The sequence below is a fragment of the Pleuronectes platessa genome, chromosome 20 (genome assembly GCF_947347685.1).
Source record: "Pleuronectes platessa chromosome 20, fPlePla1.1, whole genome shotgun sequence".
NCBI classification, from domain to species: Eukaryota; Metazoa; Chordata; class Actinopteri; order Pleuronectiformes; family Pleuronectidae; genus Pleuronectes; species Pleuronectes platessa.
The window spans coordinates 694,899-709,095 of record NC_070645.1 but is presented as its reverse complement, the minus strand read 5'-3'; positions in this window follow the sequence as shown (position 1 = coordinate 709,095).

Below are 14,197 nucleotides of genomic sequence, written 5' to 3'. Positions count from 1 at the left end.
GAGACCCAGCACCAGCACCGGCCGTGCCCGGGGACCAACACTTAGGCCCCCGTCCTGAGTGCTGAAAATGCCTAGAAAGGTCTCACTCTTTGTGTTAGGGAAAAATTCAATACATGGGACATTTGTAGGCACTTTACATTACAGCAAAATGCCTAGAAAAGACCCACACTAGGGGTTACGGAAGTACAATATTTGTGTCTCTGTCTGAGTAATTCTAAAGGAAACATTCCTATTATCCTCTCTAAAGGAAACACTCCTATGCTTATCTCGAAAGGATCCTTGGATCCCGTTCTTACCCATGTTTCCTATGGTTATCTCCAAAGGAATCAAATGAAACATGATTATATCAGTTTCCTGTGTTTAGATCTCTTTCCTAGTCATATTTCACTGAACCGGCCCTCCACGGAGAGACCAAGCACCAGCACCGGCCATGCCTGGGGACCCACACTTAAGCCCCCGTCCTGAGTTTTATCAACCATGGGCCTGGGTTAAAGAGCCTCGCGCTCTTGGTTCTCCATTCCACACGTAGACAGATTTCGCTGACCCGGGCCTCCAAGGAGAGAGCAAGCACCAGCACCGGCCGTGCCCGGATACCCAAACTTAAGCCCCCGTCCTGAGTGTTATCACCCATGGGCCTGGGTTAAAGAGCCTCGCGCTCTTGGTTCTCCATTCCACACTTAATCAGATTTCGCTGACCGGGGCCTCCAAGGAGAGACCAAGCACCAGCACCGGCCGTGCCCGGGGACCCATACTTAGGCCCCCGTCCTGAGTGCTGAAAATGCCTAGAAATGTCTCACTCTTTGTGTTAGGGAAAGATACAATACTTGGGACACTTCTAGGCACTTTACATTACAGCAAAAATGCCTAGAAATGTCCCACACGTTTTCATGGGGAAAAATACAAAACATGGGAGAAAAAACTACCAAATATGGCTGAGCCCGGGGACCCACTCTAAAGCCCACACCCTGAGTGCTGAAAATGCCTAGAAATGTTCCACTCTTTGTGTTAGGGAAAAATACAATACATGGGACATTTGTAGGCGCTTTACATTATAGCAAAATGCCTAGAAATGTCCCATACTAGGGGTTACGGAAGTGCAATATTTGGGTCTCTCTCTGAGTAATTCAAAAGGAAACATTCCTATGATCCTCTTTAAAGGAAACACTCCTATGCTTATCTCCAAAGGATGTTTGGTTCCCGTTCTTACCCATATGTCCTATGGTTATCTCCAAAGGAATCAAAGGAAACATATGTATATCAGTTTCCTGTGTTTAGATCTCTTTCTTAGTCACATTTCACTGAACCGGGCCTTCACGGAGAGGCCAAGCACCAGCACCGGCCGTGCCCGGGGACCCACAGTTAAGTCCCCCTCCTGAGTGTTATCATCCATGGGCCTGGGTTAAAGAGCCTCGCGCTCTTGGTTCTCCAATCCAAACTTAGTCAAATTTCGCTTACCCGGGCCGCCAAGGAGAAACCAAGCACCAGCACCGGCCGTGCCCGGAGACCCAAACTTAAGCCCCCGTCCTGAGTGTTATCACCCATGGGCCTGGGTTAAAGAGCCTCGCGCTCTTGGTTCTCCATTCCACACTTAGTCAGATTTCGCTGACCCGGTTCTCCAAGGAGAGACCAAGCACCAGCACCGGCCATGCCCGGAGACCCACACTTAAGCCCCCGTCCTGAGTGTTATCACCCATGGGCCTGGGTTAAAGAGCCTCGCGCCCTTGGTTCTCCATTCCACACTAGGTCCGATTTCGCTGACCCAGGCCTCCATGGAGAGACCCAGCACCAGCACCGGCTGTGCCCGGAGACCCACACTTATGCCCCTGTCCTGAATGTTATCATCCATGGGCCTGGGTTAAAGAGCCTCGCGCTCTTGGTTCTCCATTCCACACTTAATCAGATTTCGCTGACCGGGGCCTCCAAGGAGAGACCAAGCACCAGCACCGGCCGTGCCCGGGGACCCACACTTAGGCCCCCGTCCTGAGTGCTGAAAATGCCTAGAAATGTCTCACTCTTTGTGTTAGGGAAAGATACAATACTTGGGACACTTCTAGGCACTTTACATTACAGCAAAAATGCCTAGAAATGTCCCACACGTTTTCATGGGGAAAAATACAAAACATGGGAGAAAAAACCACCAAATATGGCTGAGCCCGGGGACCCACTCTAAAGCCCACACCCTGAGTGCTGAAAATGCCTAGAAATGTTCCACTCTTTGTGTTAGGGAAAAATACAATACATGGAACATTTGTAGGCGCTTTACATTATAGCAAAATGCCTAGAAATGTCCCATACTAGGGGTTACGGAAGTGCAATATTTGGGTCTCTCTCTGAGTAATTCAAAAGGAAACATTCCTATGATCCTCTTTAAAGGAAACACTCCTATGCTTATCTCCAAAGGATGCTTGGTTCCCGTTCTTACCCATATTTCCTATGGTTATCTCCAAAGGAATCAAAGGAAACATATGTATATCAGTTTCCTGTGTTTAGATCTCTTTCTTAGTCACATTTCACTGAACCGGGCCTTCACGGAGAGGCCAAGCACCAGCAACGGCCGTGCCCGGGGACCCACACTTAAGTCCCCCTCCTGAGTGTTATCATCCATGGGCCTGGGTTAAAGAGCCTCACGCTGTTGGTTCTCCAATACAAACTTAGTCAAATTTCGCTTACCCGGGCCGCCAAGGAGAAACCAAGCACCAGCACCGGCCGTGCCCAGAGACCCAAACTTAAGCCCCTGTCCTGAGTGTTATCACCCATGGGCCTGGGTTAAAGAGCCTCACGCTCTTGGTTCTCCATTCCACAATTAGTCAGATTTCGCTGACCCGGGCCTCCAAGGAGAGACCAAGCACCAGCACTGGTCGAGCCCGGAGACCCACACTTAAGCCCCCGTCCTGAGTGTTATCACCCATGGGCCTGGGTTAAAGAGCCTCGCGCCCTTTGTTCTCCATTCCACACTAGGTCCGATTTTGCTGACCCAGGCCTCCATGGAGAGACCCAGCACCAGCACCGGCTGTGCCCGGAGACCCACACTTATGCCCCTGTCCTGAATGTTATCACCCATGGGCCTGGGCTAAAGAGCCTCACGCCCTTGGTCTTCCATTCAACACTTAGTCAGATTTCGCTGACCCGGGCCTCCAAGGAGAGACCAAGCACCAGCACCGACCATGCCCGGAGACCCACACTTAAGCCCCCGTTCTGAGTGTTATCACCCATGGGCCTGGGTTAAGAAGCCCCGTGCTCTTGGTTCTCCATTCCACACTTATTCAGATTTCGCTGACCCGGTCCTCCATGGAGAGACCCAGCACCAGCACCGGCTGTGCCCGGAGACCCACACTTATGCCCCCGTCCTGAATGTTATCACCCATGGGCCTGGGTTAAAGAGCCTCGCGCCCTTGGTCTTCCATTCCACACTTAGTCACTTTTCGCTGACCCAAGCATACATTAAGAGACCCAGCACCAGCACCGGCCGTGCCCTGAGACCCACACTTAAGCCCCGGTCCTGAGTGTTATCACCCATGGGCCTTGGTTAAAGAGCCTCGCGCCCTTGGTTCTCCATTCCACACCATGTCTGATTTCGCTGACCCAGGCCTCCATGGAGAGACCGAGCACCAGCACCGGCCGTGCCCGGAGACCCACACTTAAGCCCCTGTCCTGAGTGTTATCACCCATGGGCCTGGGTTAAAGAGCCTCGCGCCCTTGGTTCTCCATTCCACACTTAGTCAGTTTTCGCTGACCCGGGCCTCCATGGAGAGACCCAGCACCAGCACCGGCCGTGCCCTGGGACCCACACTTAGGCCCCCGTCCTGAGTGTTATCACCCATGGGCCTGGGTTAAAGAGCCTCGCGCTCTTGGTTCTCCATTCCACACTTAGTCAGATTTCGCTGACCCGGTTCTCCAAGGAGAGACCAAGCACCAGCACCGGCCATGCCCGGAGACCCACACTTAAGCCCCCGTCCTGAGTGTTATCACCCATGGGCCTGGGTTAAAGAGCCTCGCGCCCTTGGTTCTCCATTCCACACTAGGTCCGATTTCGCTGACCCAGGCCTCCATGGAGAGACCCAGCACCAGCACCGGCTGTGCCCGGAGACCCACACTTATGCCCCTGTCCTGAATGTTATCATCCATGGGCCTGGGTTAAAGAGCCTCGCGCTCTTGGTTCTCCATTCCACACTTAGTCAGTTTTCGCTGACCGGGGCCTCCAAGGAGAGACCCAGCACCAGCACCGGCCGTACCCGGGGACCCACACTTAGGCCCCCGTCCTGAGTGCTGAAAATGCCTAGAAATGTCTCACTCTTTGTGTTAGGGAAAGATACAATACTTGGGACACTTCTAGGCACTTTACATTACAGCAAAAATGCCTAGAAATGTCCCACACGTTTTCATGGGGAAAAATACAAAACATGGGAGAAAAAACTACCAAATATGGCTGAGCCCGGGGACCCACTCTAAAGCCCACACCCTGAGTGCTGAAAATGCCTAGAAATGTTCCACTCTTTGTGTTAGGGAAAAATACAATACATGGGACATTTGTAGGCGCTTTACATTATAGCAAAATGCCTAGAAATGTCCCATACTAGGGGTTACGGAAGTGCAATATTTGGGTCTCTCTCTGAGTAATTCAAAAGGAAACATTCCTATGATCCTCTTTAAAGGAAACACTCCTATGCTTATCTCCAAAGGATGCTTGGTTCCCGTTCTTACCCATATTTCCTATGGTTATCTCCAAAGGAATCAAAGGAAACATATGTATATCAGTTTCCTGTGTTTAGATCTCTTTCTTAGTCACATTTCACTGAACCGGGCCTTCACGGAGAGGCCAAGCACCAGCACCGGCCGTGCCCGGGGACCCACACTTAAGTCCCCCTCCTGAGTGTTATCATCCATGGGCCTGGGTTAAAGAGCCTCACGCTGTTGGTTCTCCAATACAAACTTAGTCAAATTTCGCTTACCCGGGCCGCCAAGGAGAAACCAAGCACCAGCACCGGCCGTGCCCAGAGACCCAAACTTAAGCCCCTGTCCTGAATGTTATCACCCATGGGCCTGGGTTAAAGAGCCTCACGCCCTTGGTCTTCCATTCAACACTTAGTCAGATTTCGCTGACCCGGGCCTCCAAGGAGAGACCAAGCACCAGCACTGGTCGAGCCCGGAGACCCACACTTAAGCCCCCGTCCTGAGTGTTATCACCCATGGGCCTGGGTTAAAGAGCCTCGCGCCCTTTGTTCTCCATTCCACACTAGGTCCGATTTTGCTGACCCAGGCCTCCATGGAGAGACCCAGCACCAGCACCGGCTGTGCCCAGAGACCCACACTTATGCCCCTGTCCTGAATGTTATCACCCATGGGCCTGGGCTAAAGAGCCTCACGCACTTGGTCTTCCATTCAACACTTAGTCAGATTTCGCTGACCCGGGCCTCCAAGGAGAGACCAAGCACCAGCACCGGCCATGCCCGGAGACCCACACTTAAGCCCCCGTTCTGAGTGTTATCACCCATGGGCCTGGGTTAAGAAGCCCCGTGCTCTTGGTTCTCCATTCGACACTTATTCAGATTTCGCTGACCCGGGCCTCCATGGAGAGACCCAGCACCAGCACCGGCTGTGCCCGGAGACCCACACTTATGCCCCCGTCCTGAATGTTATCACCCATGGGCCTGGGTTAAAGAGCCTCGCGCCCTTGGTCTTCCATTCCACACTTAGTCACTTTTCGCTGACCCAAGCATACATTAAGAGACCCAGCACCAGCACCGGCCGTGCCCTGAGACCCACACTTAAGCCCCGGTCCTGAGTGTTATCACCCATGGGCCTTGGTTAAAGAGCCTCGCGCCCTTGGTTCTCCATTCCACACCATGTCTGATTTCGCTGACCCAGGCCTCCATGGAGAGACCCAGCACCAGCACCGGCCGTGCCCGGAGACCCACACTTAAGCCCCTGTCCTGAGTGTTATCACCCATGGGCCTGGGTTAAAGAGCCTCGCGCCCTTGGTTCTCCATTCCACACTTAGTCAGTTTTCGCTGACCCGGGCCTCCATGGAGAGACCCAGCACCAGCACCGGCCGTGCCCTGGGACCCACACTTAGGCCCCCGTCCTGAGTGCTGAAAATGCCTAGAAATGTCCCACACGTTTTCATGGGGAAAAAAACAAAACATGGGAGAAAAAACCACCAAATATGGCTGAGCCCGGGGACCCACTCTAAAGCCCACACCCTGAGTGCTGAAAATGCCTAGAAATGTTCCACTCTTTGTGTTAGGGAAAAATACAATACATGGGACATTTGTAGGCGCTTTACATTATAGCAAAATGCCTAGAAATGTCCCATACTAGGGGTTACGGAAGTGCAATATTTGGGTCTCTCTCTGAGTAATTCAAAAGGAAACATTCCTATGATCCTCTTTAAAGGAAACACTCCTATGCTTATCTCCAAAGGATGCTTGGTTCCCGTTCTTACCCATATTTCCTATGGTTATCTCCAAAGGAATCAAAGGAAACATATGTATATCAGTTTCCTGTGTTTAGATCTCTTTCTTAGTCACATTTCACTGAACCGGGCCTTCACGGAGAGGCCAAGCACCAGCACCGGCCGTGCCCGGGGACCCACACTTAAGTCCCCCTCCTGAGTGTTATCATCCATGGGCCTGGGTTAAAGAGCCTCGCGCTCTTGGTTCTCCAATCCAAACTTAGTCAAATTTCGCTTACCTGGGCCGCCAAGGAGAAACCAAGCACCAGCACGGCCGTGCCCGGAGACCCAAACTTAAGCCCCCGTCCTGAGTGTTATCACCCATGGGCCTAGGTTAAAGAGCCTCGCGCCCTTGGTCTTCCATTCCACACTTAGTCACTTTTCGCTGACCCGAGCATACATTAAGAGACCCAGCACCAGCACCGGCCGTGCCCTGAGACCCACACTTAAGCCTCCGTCCTGAGTGTTATCACCCATGGGCCTTGGTTAAAGAGCCTCGCGCCCTTGGTCTTCCATTCCACACTTAGTCACTTTTCGCTGACCCGAGCATACATTAAGAGACCCAGCACCAGCACCGGCCGTGCCCTGAGACCCACACTTAAGCCTCCGTCCTGAGTGTTATCACCCATGGGCCTTGGTTAAAGAGCCTCGCGCCCTTGGTTCTCAATTCCACACTATGTCCGATTTCGCTGACCCAGGCCTCCATGGAGAGACCCAGCACCAGCACCGGCCGTGCCCGGAGACCCACACTTAAGCCCCTGTCCTGAGTGTTATCACCCATGGGCCTGGGTTAAAGAGCCTCGCGCCCTTGGTTCTCCATTCCACACTTAGTCAGATTTCGCGGACCCGGGCCTCCATGGAGAGACCCAGCACCAGCACCGGCCGTGCCCGGGGACCAACACTTAGGCCCCCGTCCTGAGTGCTGAAAATGCCTAGAAAGGTCTCACTCTTTGTGTTAGGGAAAAATTCAATACATGGGACATTTGTAGGCACTTTACATTACAGCAAAATGCCTAGAAAAGACCCACACTAGGGGTTACGGAAGTACAATATTTGTGTCTCTGTCTGAGTAATTCTAAAGGAAACATTCCTATTATCCTCTCTAAAGGAAACACTCCTATGCTTATCTCGAAAGGATCCTTGGATCCCGTTCTTACCCATGTTTCCTATGGTTATCTCCAAAGGAATCAAATGAAACATGATTATATCAGTTTCCTGTGTTTAGATCTCTTTCCTAGTCATATTTCACTGAACCGGCCCTCCACGGAGAGACCAAGCACCAGCACCGGCCATGCCTGGGGACCCACACTTAAGCCCCCGTCCTGAGTTTTATCACCCATGGGCCTGGGTTAAAGAGCCTCGCGCTCTTGGTTCTCCATTCCACACGTAGACAGATTTCGCTGACCCGGGCCTCCAAGGAGAGAGCAAGCACCAGCACCGGCCGTGCCCGGATACCCAAACTTAAGCCCCCGTCCTGAGTGTTATCACCCATGGGCCTGGGTTAAAGAGCCTCGCGCTCTTGGTTCTCCATTCCACACTTAATCAGATTTCGCTGACCGGGGCCTCCAAGGAGAGACCAAGCACCAGCACCGGCCGTGCCCGGGGACCCATACTTAGGCCCCCGTCCTGAGTGCTGAAAATGCCTAGAAATGTCTCACTCTTTGTGTTAGGGAAAGATACAATACTTGGGACACTTCTAGGCACTTTACATTACAGCAAAAATGCCTAGAAATGTCCCACACGTTTTCATGGGGAAAAATACAAAACATGGGAGAAAAAACTACCAAATATGGCTGAGCCCGGGGACCCACTCTAAAGCCCACACCCTGAGTGCTGAAAATGCCTAGAAATGTTCCACTCTTTGTGTTAGGGAAAAATACAATACATGGGACATTTGTAGGCGCTTTACATTATAGCAAAATGCCTAGAAATGTCCCATACTAGGGGTTACGGAAGTGCAATATTTGGGTCTCTCTCTGAGTAATTCAAAAGGAAACATTCCTATGATCCTCTTTAAAGGAAACACTCCTATGCTTATCTCCAAAGGATGTTTGGTTCCCGTTCTTACCCATATGTCCTATGGTTATCTCCAAAGGAATCAAAGGAAACATATGTATATCAGTTTCCTGTGTTTAGATCTCTTTCTTAGTCACATTTCACTGAACCGGGCCTTCACGGAGAGGCCAAGCACCAGCACCGGCCGTGCCCGGGGACCCACAGCTAAGTCCCCCTCCTGAGTGTTATCATCCATGGGCCTGGGTTAAAGAGCCTCGCGCTCTTGGTTCTCCAATCCAAACTTAGTCAAATTTCGCTTACCCGGGCCGCCAAGGAGAAACCAAGCACCAGCACCGGCCGTGCCCGGAGACCCAAACTTAAGCCCCCGTCCTGAGTGTTATCACCCATGGGCCTGGGTTAAAGAGCCTCGCGCTCTTGGTTCTCCATTCCACACTTAGTCAGATTTCGCTGACCCGGTTCTCCAAGGAGAGACCAAGCACCAGCACCGGCCATGCCCGGAGACCCACACTTAAGCCCCCGTCCTGAGTGTTATCACCCATGGGCCTGGGTTAAAGAGCCTCGCGCCCTTGGTTCTCCATTCCACACTAGGTCCGATTTCGCTGACCCAGGCCTCCATGGAGAGACCCAGCACCAGCACCGGCTGTGCCCGGAGACCCACACTTATGCCCCTGTCCTGAATGTTATCATCCATGGGCCTGGGCTAAAGAGCCTCACGCCCTTGGTCTTCCATTCAACACTTAGTCAGATTTCGCTGACCCGGGCCTCCAAGGAGAGACCAAGCACCAGCACCGGCCATGCCCGGAGACCCACACTTAAGCCCCCGTTCTGAGTGTTATCACCCATGGGCCTGGGTTAAGAAGCCCCGTGCTCTTGGTTCTCCATTCCACACTTATTCAGATTTCGCTGACCCGGGCCTCCATGGAGAGACCCAGCACCAGCACCGGCTGTGCCCGGAGACCCACACTTATGCCCCCGTCCTGAATGTTATCACCCATGGGCCTGGGTTAAAGAGCCTCGCGCCCTTGGTCTTCCATTCCACACTTAGTCACTTTTCGCTGACCCAAGCATACATTAAGAGACCCAGCACCAGCACCGGCCGTGCCCTGAGACCCACACTTAAGCCCCGGTCCTGAGTGTTATCACCCATGGGCCTTGGTTAAAGAGCCTCGCGCCCTTGGTTCTCCATTCCACACCATGTCTGATTTCGCTGACCCAGGCCTCCATGGAGAGACCCAGCACCAGCACCGGCCGTGCCCGGAGACCCACACTTAAGCCCCTGTCCTGAGTGTTATCACCCATGGGCCTGGGTTAAAGAGCCTCGCGCCCTTGGTTCTCCATTCCACACTTAGTCAGTTTTCGCTGACCCGGGCCTCCATGGAGAGACCCAGCACCAGCACCGGCCGTGCCCTGGGACCCACACTTAGGCCCCCGTCCTGAGTGCTGAAAATGCCTAGAAATGTCCCACACGTTTTCATGGGGAAAAATACAAAACATGGGAGAAAAAACTACCAAATATGGCTGAGCCCGGGGACCCACTCTAAAGCCCACACCCTGAGTGCTGAAAATGCCTAGAAATGTTCCACTCTTTGTGTTAGGGAAAAATACAATACATGGGACATTTGTAGGCGCTTTACATTATAGCAAAATGCCTAGAAATGTCCCATACTAGGGGTTACGGAAGTGCAATATTTGGGTCTCTCTCTGAGTAATTCAAAAGGAAACATTCCTATGATCCTCTTTAAAGGAAACACTTCTATGCTTATCTCCAAAGGATGCTTGGTTCCCGTTCTTACCCATATTTCCTATGGTTATCTCCAAAGGAATCAAAGGAAACATATGTATATCAGTTTCCTGTGTTTAGATCTCTTTCTTAGTCACATTTCACTGAACCGGGCCTTCACGGAGAGGCCAAGCACCAGCACCGGCCGTGCCCGGGGACCCACACTTAAGTCCCTCTCCTGAGTGTTATCATCCATGGGCCTGGGTTAAAGAGCCTCGCGCTCTTGGTTCTCCAATCCAAACTTAGTCAAATTTCGCTTACCCGGGCCGCCAAGGAGAAACCAAGCACCAGCACCGGCCGTGCCCGGAGACCCAAACTTAAGCCCCCGTCCTGAGTGTTATCACCCATGGGCCTGGGTTAAAGAGCCTCGCGCTCTTGGTTCTCCATTCCACACTTAGTCAGATTTCGCTGACCCGGTTCTCCAAGGAGAGACCAAGCACCAGCACCGGCCATGCCCGGAGACCCACACTTAAGCCCCCGTCCTGAGTGTTATCACCCATGGGCCTGGGTTAAAGAGCCTCGCGCCCTTGGTTCTCCATTCCACACTAGGTCCGATTTCGCTGACCCAGGCCTCCATGGAGAGACCCAGCACCAGCACCGGCTGTGCCCGGAGACCCACACTTATGCCCCTGTCCTGAATGTTATCATCCATGGGCCTGGGTTAAAGAGCCTCGCGCTCTTGGTTCTCCAATCCAAACTTGGTCAAATTTCGCTTACCCGGGCCGCCAAGGAGAAACCAAGCACCAGCACCGGCCGTGCCCGGAGACCCAAACTTAAGCCCCCGTCCTGAATGTTATCACCCATGGGCCTGGGTTAAAGAGCCTCGCGCCCTTGTTTCTCCATTCCACACTTAGTCAGATTTCGCTGACCCGGGCCTCCAAGGAGAGACCAAGCACCAGCACCGGCCATGCCCGGAGACCCACACTTAAGCCCCCGTCCTAAGTGTTATCACCCATGGGCCTGGGTTAAGAAGCCCCGTGCTCTTGGTTCTCCATTCCACACTTATTCAGATTTCGCTGACCCGGGCGTCCATGGAGAGACCCAGCACCAGCACCGGCTGTGCCCGGAGACCCAAACTTATGCCCCCGTCCTGAATGTTAACACCCATGGGCCTGGGTTAAAGAGCCTGGCGCCCTTGGTCTTCCATTCCACACTTAGTCACTTTTCGCTGACCCGAGCATACATTAAGAGACCCAGCACCAGCACCGGCCGTGCCCTGAGACCCACACTTAAGCCCCCGTCCTGAGTGTTATCACCCATGGGCCTGGGTTAAAGAGCCTCGCGCCCTTGGTCTCCCATTCCACACTTAGTCACTTTTCGCTGACCCGAGCATACATTAAGAGACCCAGCACCAGCACCGGCCGTGCCCTGAGACCCACACTTAAGCCTCCGTCCTGAGTGTTATCACCCATGGGCCTTGGTTAAAGAGCCTCGCGCCCTTGGTTCTCCATTCCACACTAGGTCCGATTTCGCTGACCCAGGCCTCCATGGAGAGACCCAGCACCAGCACCGGCCGTGCCCGGAGACCCACACTTAAGCCCCTGTCCTGAGTGTTATCACCCATGGGCCTGGGTTAAAGAGCCTCGCGCCCTTGGTTCTCCATTCCACACTTAGTCAGTTTTCGCTGACCCGGCCCTCATGGAGAGACCCAGCACCAGCACCGGCCGTGCCCGGGGACCCACACTTAGGCCCCCGTCCTGAGTGCTGAAAATGCCTAGAAATGTCTCACTCTTTGTGTTAGGGAAAGATACAATACTTGGGACACTTCTAGGCACTTTACATTACAGCAAAAATGCCTAGAATTGTCCCACACGTTTTCATGGGGAAAAATACAAAACATGGGAGAAAATACCACCAAATATGGCTGAGCCCGGGGACCCACTCTAAAGCCCACACCCTGAGTGCTGAAAATGCCTAGAAATGTTCCACTCTTTGTGTTAGGGAAAAATACAATACATGGGACATTTGTAGGCGCTTTACATTATAGCAAAATGCCTAGAAATGTCCCATACTAGGGGTTACGGAAGTGCAATATTTGGGTCTCTCTCTGAGTAATTCAAAAGGAAACATTCCTATGATCCTCTTTAAAGGAAACACTCCTATGCTTATCTCCAAAGGATGCTTGGTTCCCGTTCTTACCCATATTTCCTATGGTTATCTCCAAAGGAATCAAAGGAAACATATGTATATCAGTTTCCTGTGTTTAGATCTCTTTCTTAGTCACATTTCACTGAACCGGGCCTTCACGGAGAGGCCAAGCACCAGCAACGGCCGTGCCCGGGGACCCACACTTAAGTCCCCCTCCTGAGTGTTATCATCCATGGGCCTGGGTTAAAGAGCCTCACGCTGTTGGTTCTCCAATACAAACTTAGTCAAATTTCGCTTACCCGGGCCGCCAAGGAGAAACCAAGCACCAGCACCGGCCGTGCCCAGAGACCCAAACTTAAGCCCCTGTCCTGAGTGTTATCACCCATGGGCCTGGGTTAAAGAGCCTCACGCTCTTGGTTCTCCATTCCACAATTAGTCAGATTTCGCTGACCCGGGCCTCCAAGGAGAGACCAAGCACCAGCACTGGTCGAGCCCGGAGACCCACACTTAAGCCCCCGTCCTGAGTGTTATCACCCATGGGCCTGGGTTAAAGAGCCTCGCGCCCTTTGTTCTCCATTCCACACTAGGTCCGATTTTGCTGACCCAGGCCTCCATGGAGAGACCCAGCACCAGCACCGGCTGTGCCCGGAGACCCACACTTATGCCCCTGTCCTGAATGTTATCACCCATGGGCCTGGGCTAAAGAGCCTCACGCCCTTGGTCTTCCATTCAACACTTAGTCAGATTTCGCTGACCCGGGCCTCCAAGGAGAGACCAAGCACCAGCACCGACCATGCCCGGAGACCCACACTTAAGCCCCCGTTCTGAGTGTTATCACCCATGGGCCTGGGTTAAGAAGCCCCGTGCTCTTGGTTCTCCATTCCACACTTATTCAGATTTCGCTGACCCGGTCCTCCATGGAGAGACCCAGCACCAGCACCGGCTGTGCCCGGAGACCCACACTTATGCCCCCGTCCTGAATGTTATCACCCATGGGCCTGGGTTAAAGAGCCTCGCGCCCTTGGTCTTCCATTCCACACTTAGTCACTTTTCGCTGACCCAAGCATACATTAAGAGACCCAGCACCAGCACCGGCCGTGCCCTGAGACCCACACTTAAGCCCCGGTCCTGAGTGTTATCACCCATGGGCCTTGGTTAAAGAGCCTCGCGCCCTTGGTTCTCCATTCCACACCATGTCTGATTTCGCTGACCCAGGCCTCCATGGAGAGACCGAGCACCAGCACCGGCCGTGCCCGGAGACCCACACTTAAGCCCCTGTCCTGAGTGTTATCACCCATGGGCCTGGGTTAAAGAGCCTCGCGCCCTTGGTTCTCCATTCCACACTTAGTCAGTTTTCGCTGACCCGGGCCTCCATGGAGAGACCCAGCACCAGCACCGGCCGTGCCCTGGGACCCACACTTAGGCCCCCGTCCTGAGTGTTATCACCCATGGGCCTGGGTTAAAGAGCCTCGCGCTCTTGGTTCTCCATTCCACACTTAGTCAGATTTCGCTGACCCGGTTCTCCAAGGAGAGACCAAGCACCAGCACCGGCCATGCCCGGAGACCCACACTTAAGCCCCCGTCCTGAGTGTTATCACCCATGGGCCTGGGTTAAAGAGCCTCGCGCCCTTGGTTCTCCATTCCACACTAGGTCCGATTTCGCTGACCCAGGCCTCCATGGAGAGACCCAGCACCAGCACCGGCTGTGCCCGGAGACCCACACTTATGCCCCTGTCCTGAATGTTATCATCCATGGGCCTGGGTTAAAGAGCCTCGCGCTCTTGGTTCTCCATTCCACACTTAGTCAGTTTTCGCTGACCGGGGCCTCCAAGGAGAGACCCAGCACCAGCACCGGCCGTACC